The sequence below is a fragment of the Gadus morhua genome, chromosome 6 (genome assembly GCF_902167405.1).
Source record: "Gadus morhua chromosome 6, gadMor3.0, whole genome shotgun sequence".
In the NCBI taxonomy this organism is placed as follows: Eukaryota; Metazoa; Chordata; class Actinopteri; order Gadiformes; family Gadidae; genus Gadus; species Gadus morhua.
In genome coordinates this window covers 27,658,184-27,665,738 of record NC_044053.1, presented here as the reverse complement: position 1 = coordinate 27,665,738, position 7,555 = coordinate 27,658,184, and positions in this window count along the sequence as shown.

Below are 7,555 nucleotides of genomic sequence, written 5' to 3'. Positions count from 1 at the left end.
CAATAGTTGATACTGCAACGTTGTTGGAGTTCTGAAAATACACCAATGTTACCTATTTTGGCAAAACACCCAGTGCAGTAATAGCACTGAAGTACAATGAAAAACACTACGGTAAGAAAATGTTTAGACTGTCTTTCGGGGATGTGTACAAAAAGGTAACTAAGCAAATATTTATTGGTTACTGTAATACAGTAAATGTTCAGCTGAACTGACTGCAAAAAAAGCTTTTTGTAGGCCAATAAAAAATATAAAGAAGAATATAAATGAGGTGAAACAGATGTACATGTACATCAGTCTGTACAGTGAGTGAGACCAATTGGTAATTGGGCGTGGCGTTCTGAAGGCCAGTGGTCTCCAGGTGAACCAAGTGGGCTCAATGAGGAGATTTGTGCTTCGAGTTTGGCAAAAATGTGATATAGAATTTCTTTATGCGTGAAAACAATGGAATAGAGTCTTGTAGTTGATTCATGAGCTTCAAGTTTTCAGAATTGTGTGCATAGTTCCATCTTTTGTGTGTTTCGAGGAAAACGGTAAGACCTGGGACACCCGGGGAGCAGTGATTACCCCCCCTCAGCCTCACCCCCCTCCCCCACCCCCCTTCCCCCGCCCTCAGACCCCCACCAAACCTCACCCCCCCCCTCCCCCTTACCCCCCGTCAACCTCATCCCCCTCCCCCTCAATCCCCGCCCTCCTCTGAACCTCACCCCCCTCACACTCACTCCCCCTCCCTCCCCCAGCCCACCTCACGCACCCTTCATGTTTGTGTGTGCATGTGTGTATGTGCGTATGTGTGTGTGTGTGTTTGTGTGTCTACAACCGACACAGAGATGCTTATGCCGCGTTTCCACTGCAGGGTGCAGAACGGATCGGTTCCGCACGGGTTGCGTTTCCACCGCCAAAGGTGGGCGTGACGCGGACTTAGCTGTACCCGTTTAGGCCTCGTTTTCAGTACTCCACCGTTGGGGTACTGAAAACGAGACGAGACGCCTGAAAGGGTCCCGGGAAATTCTAGCTAAATACCCCCTCATCATCATACCCCAATCATCACTTCCGGGCGATGTGGGGATAAAAACAAACAAACAGTAGCCTCGAGGTATTATTCTTTACAATTAACATGTCGCGTAAAACGCTTGCTTGGGCGAACAAGGAAGTGGAGACGTTCGTCTGCATTCTTGGGGAGGAAGACGTTGTTTACTATGTTTACGTAGCTGCCGCGGCGATCGACAACCGGCCTACCACAAAGGGTACTGTCGGCGGTGGAAACGCAACCTCGGAACTGAGCTGGGCTATACCGCCCCCTCCCTACCGGACTGAGGCGAACCGATCCGCACCCTGCAGTGGAAACGCGGCATTAGTCACCCTCCCTCCATGACTCCCCCCCATCAGCCCCCTCCTTCACCCTTCCCCCCCGCACCCCCACCCCATCACCCTCACCCCCCCTCATCACCCCCCCTCACCCTCCCTCCATCACACCCCCATCCCATCACCCTCACCCCCCCTCGTCGCCCCCCTCATCCTCCCTCCATCACACCCCCCCCCTCACCCCCACCCGATCACCCTCACCCCCCCCTCGTCCCCCCCCCTCACCCTCCCAGCCCACCCTTCATGTGTGTGTGTGTGTGTGTGTGTGTGTGTGTGTGTGTGTGTCCAACCGACACAGAGACGCTGAGGCGGTCAACAGGTGGTCACCCTTCCCCAGCCCAGGCCAGAGTCCAATCAGACCCAGCCCAGGTGTGCAGCCTCAGCAAGTCACTCATAAGATGGAATAACAGTAATTCACATTCTGAAAGACTTTCTATTTATTTATTTTCATTTCTATAAAAAAACTTTTTTAAAACCTGTCTTTTCCTGTGTTTTAGTGACATCAGAAGTGGGCGGGTCCTCCTATATGTGCTCTGGATAGATCAGTCTACCAGCCTACCCAGCGGACTGTAGGAAACGCTGCTCATCTATCCGTTACACATCTAGGGGGACACGCCCACCTGTGATGAGAGAGAGAGAGCGAGAGAGAGAGAGAGAGAGAGAGAGAGAGAGAGAGAGAGAGAGAGAGAGAGAGAGAGAGAGAGAGAGAGAGAGAGAGAGAGAGAGGGGAGGGAGAAAGAGAGAGACAGAGACAGAGACAGAGACAGAGAGAGAGAGAGAGAGAGAGAGAGAGAGAGAGAGAGAGAGAGAGATAGAGAGAGAGAGAGAGAATATCAGGAGCCTTTCCCCAATACTTTTATGGCCTCTTAAGTGATACTTCCCAGGCAGGGGCCGCCTGACGACTCCAAACACACACACACACACACACACACACACACACACACCTGTCTCTGGACGTGGAGGAGCTGACGGGCGAGGTCACGACAGAGCCTCAGTCGTGAGGGACCGTGAAGAAGCGTGACTTCTTCAGGTCCACCTTTTCTGAGAGGGACAGCCTGTGTGGGGGGTTGGGCACACGCACGCACACACACACACACACACACACACACACACACACACACACACACACACACACACACACACACACACACACACACACACACACACGTACACACACACACACACACACGTACACACACACACACACACACACACACACACACACACACACACACACACACACACACACACACACACACACACACACACACACACACACACAGTGTCGCTGGTGAGTAGTGCCAGCACTGCGGTGTACTTCCATTTAAACTTTGCACAATATACAAACCCCCCCGAAGGCTTTTTGTTGTGGTGTGTCGTAACCCCAATGAGCCGGTCATGCTTCCAATCAAAGCGCTCCCACCGGCGCCTCCATTAAGCCGTATATATATATATATATATATATATATATATATATATATATATATATATATCAGAATCAGAATCAGAATCAGAAATACTTTATTGATCCCCGGGGGGAAATTGTTGTTCCAGGTGCTCCATACAATAGAAATATAAATATAAATACCCTACAAGCTAACCCTACAAGCATAGAAGATAAGATAAGATTATAAATAAATAAATAAATAAATAAATAAATAAATAAATAAATAAATACATAAATAAAATACAATAAAAATAAAATAAAAGTCAAAAGTGGACATCTCTTAGTGGGTATATATATATATATATAAGAAGAAGAAGGAGGCCTTCCGGGATATGATATCCTGGAGGACTCCTGACTCGGTTGCAGGGTACCGACAGGCTCGAAGGGCTGCAGCGGCTGCCGTGTCGGAGGCTAAGCAGCGGGTGTGGGAGAAGTTCGGAGAGGCCATGGAGAAGGACTTTCGGTCGGCACCAAAGTGTTTCTGGAAGACTATCCGGCACCTCAGGAGGGGGAAACGGGGAACCATCCAAGCTGTGTACAGTAAGGATGGGACTCTGTTGACCTCAACTGAGGAGGTCGTCGGACGTTGGAAGGAACACTTTGAGGAACTCCTGAATCCGAATAACACGCCCTCTATGTTGGAGGCAGAGCTCGAGGTTGATGGTGTTTCGTCGTCAATTTCCCTGGTGGAGGTCACTGAGGTAGTCAAACATCTCCGCAGTGGCAAAGCCCCAGGGATTGATGAGATCCAGCCAGAAATGCTAAAGGCTCTGGGTGTTGAGGGGCTGTCATGGTTGACACGCCTATTCAACATTGCGTGGGAGTCGGGTACAGTGCCAAAGGAGTGGCAAACCGGGGTGGTGGTTCCCCTGTTCAAAAAGGGGGACCAGAGAGTGTGTGCCAATTACCGGGGTATCACACTTCTCAGCCTCCCTGGTAAAGTCTACTCCAAGGTGCTGGAAAGGAGGGTTCGGCCGATCGTCGAACCTCAGATTGAAGAGGAACAATGCGGTTTTCGCCCCGGACGTGGAACTACGGACCAGCTCTTCACTCTCGCAAGGATCCTGGAGGGGGCCTGGGAGTATGCCCATCCGGTCTACATGTGTTTTGTGGATCTGGAGAAGGCGTATGACCGGGTCCCCCGGGAGAAACTGTGGGAGGTGCTGCGGGAGTATGGGGTAAGGGGGTCTATCCTCAGGGCCATCCAATCTTTGTACTCCCAAAGCGAGAGCTGTGTTCGTGTTCTCGGCAGCCAGTCAGTTTCGTTCTCAGTGGGTGCTGGTCTCCGCCAGGGCTGCGCCTTGTCACCAATCCTGTTTGTGATATACATGGACAGGATATCGAGGCGTAGTCGTGGTGGGGGGGGGTTGCAGTTCGGTGGTCTGAGGATCTCGTCACTGCTTTTTGCGGATGATGTGGTCCTCATTGGATCATCGGCCTGTGACCTTCAGCACTCACTGGATCGGCTGGCGGCCGAGTGTGAAGCGGCTGGGATGAGGATCAGCACCGCTAAATCTGAGGCCATGACTCTTAGCAGGAAACCGGTGGATTGCTTACTCCGGGTAGGAAATGAGTCCTTAGCCCAGGTGAAGGAGTTCAAGTACCTCGGGGTCTTGTTCGCGAGTGAGGGTACTATGGAGCGTGAGATTGGCCGGAGAATCGGAGCAGCGGGGGCGGTATTGCGTTCGCTTTACCGCACCGTTGTAACGAAAAGAGAGCTGAGCCGCAAGGCAAAGCTCTCGATCTACCGGTCGATCTTCGTTCCTATCCTCACCTATGGTCATGAGGGCTGGGTGATGACCGAAAGGACGAGATCGCGGGTACAAGCGGCCAAGATGAGTTTTCTCAGAAGGGTGGCTGGCGTCTCCCTTAGGGATAGGGTGAGAAGCTCAGCCATCCGTGAGGAACTCGGATTAGAGCCGCTGCTCCTTTACTTAGAAAGGAGTCAGCTGAGGTGGTACGGGCATCTGGTAAGGATGCCCACTGGGCGCCTTCCTTGGGAGGTGTTTCAGGCACGTCCAGTGGGGAGGAGACCTCGGGGAAGACCCAGGACTAGGTGGAGAGATTATATCTCAACACTGGCCTGGGAACGCCTCGGGATCCACCCGTCAGAGCTGGTCAATGTGGCCCGGGAAAGGGAAGTCTGGGGCCCCTTGCTTGAGCTGCTCCCCCCGCGACCCGACCCCGGATAAGCGGATGACGATGAGGATGAGGATTATGAGTATTAGCTGAGCTCATAGACACATTGACATTGTACACATTCAGCATTGATTATGTCATAACGATGTTATCCTTTCAAAGTCCAGTCAGAGAAACTGCAGTGTAAATAATCTAACAAATGTGTGTGCTTCTTTGTGTGTGCGTGCATGCATGTACGTTAGAGCATGTGTTTATGATTGTGTGTGTGCAAGACATTTAAAGAGAGTGCCTTTTAGTTTCCGGCTCCGTTTAAAGGCCACTTTAACATCCCATAAGGGGGGGGGGATGTATGAAATCAGCTTCTACACACACACACACAGCATGTGTGTGTGTGTGTGTGTGTGTGTGTGTGTGTGTGTGTGTGTGTGTGTGTGTGTGTGTGTGTGTGTGTGTGTGTGTGTGTGTCGTTTCACGGCCGTTGAAAAAACAGGCCATACGAATACTGCCTCCGAGGTCCGAGGCCGCCCCGATCACGGCCCGGCCCACAGCGGGCGGCCTTCTGCCCCTGACGGGGGACACTCACCGCAGGGGAGGGCTGTTTCTTACTGGAGACTTCATCTCTGCTGCATGTAACAGTGGTCGAGGAGCGCCCAGGCTGCCTCCATCCCCGGGTCACGCATGTGCAGGATCCCTTTAGGGGGGTACGCTTTAGTGTGTGTGTGTGTGTGTCAAGAGTAGGGTTTAGAGTGTGTGTGTGTGTGTGTGTGTGTGTGTGTGTGTGTGTGTGTGTGTGTGTGTGTGTGTGTGTGTGTGTGTGTGTGTGTGTGTGTGTGTGTGTGTGTGTGTGTGTGTGTGTGTGTGTGTCAAGTAGGCTTTAGAGTGTGTTTTTTTATGTGTGTCCAGAGTAGGCTTTAGTGTGTGTCAAGACTAGGCTTTAGAGTGAGTGAGTGAGTGTGTGTGTGTGTGTGTGTGCATTCGTGTGCGTGCATGCGAACATGTTGTAATGTGTGTGTTGGCTTGTGTGTGTGCAGACATGTTGTGTGTGTGCAAACATGTTGCAGTGTGAGTGTGTGCACAGACCTGAGCTGCCCCCCGGGAAAGCCACATCACAGCCACAGCCCGACGAATTACAGTTTGCAATTCGTAAACACGGAGAAAGAGAGAGATTTGATTTAGATTTTTCAAAAATACTTTTTTTTACAATCAACCGAGAGTACAATACATCAGGAAATGTGCTATTTGTTCAGTCTTTACATTTTTTTGGTTTATCCAACAAAATCCTGTGCAAAGTGCAACTCATCATTTTCAACAAAGCAAATAATATTATTGTAACACGGGCGCTGTTTAAAAGCATCTACATCCCCAAACGCCTTATAAAACGTATACTCCAGCCAGACTCTGGCTCTGACGTTACAGAGGAACACAGGAGGGGCCTCATGCCCTGCTCTGCCCTCCACCTTATCTCTCCGGCTGATGTACACGGCCATTTTCGCATCTCCTAAGAGATAATTTACTAGGTGCCACTTAAAATATTACTTTTTTTGTATCCAGCACCAAAGATAAAAACTTTTTCAGAAAAAAACACATTCAACAGACTAAAAATCAAAGTTAAAAGAGAGAAAAAAACAGTGAGTCTCGGGCACTCAGTAAAAATATGGAAAACTGTCTCCCGTAGGCCACAGAACGGACATGTGTTTGAAACAGCAGGATTTAAAACCGAGATAAAAGTATTTGAGGCGATGGCACCATGTAGTACCCTCCACTGGAGGTGGAGGGTACCCCCCCCCCAAAACCACCCCCCCCCCCCCCCCCCCCCAAACCAAAACCCAGGGAGGAGGTCCAAGAATAATCTCGGAAAAACATTTGTTGTTCTATTAATAATTTTTCTTAAGGCACTTATGGAAGCATTATTAACTAATACAACGAGAAATCATCGGCTGAACACACGAGAACATTCAATTGGATCCAATGAGTTGTTTATTGCAATTATGCTTCATTTACAAATAAGACAGAAAAATTGTCTCTTACATGTACACAATTAACACGAGGACTAAAACAATAGAGGCAGCAGACTTTACAAATCATCAACAGGTGAGCACGTATCTTTAATAACTGAACATGTTCTGCGACCGCTTGGTTCCCAACAGAACACAAAAAATCAAGATTCAGTTTAAAGTCATTTACAACATGCAACATTATCCCATAGACATCTTGGTTATTATGAATACAAAATAACATCTGCTTTAAATCAGGTCGCAAATCAGGATTATGAAGACTGCATCACCTTCTCTCTCACATTTCACTCTATCAAGTTTGAAGTCTGCTAGTCAAGACTGCTCATGATCATATCGCTGCGTTATCTCTGTGGAGATCCCCCCCCCCCCCCCCCCCCCCCCCCCCACCCTGGAACAGCGGAGCCGTCGCATTTACAACAGAATGAAACCCAATAAACCACCAATGTGTGCAGGGTCCGGCAGAGTAAATTGGGGTTCTAGCTCACGCGCGGAAATGTAAAAATGTGTTGCTCCAAATAAGCAACAAAGTCAGTAACGTGTCAACTGTGTTGTCTGTGTTGTTCTACTAAGCAGCGGACGCTTGGTGGTGACG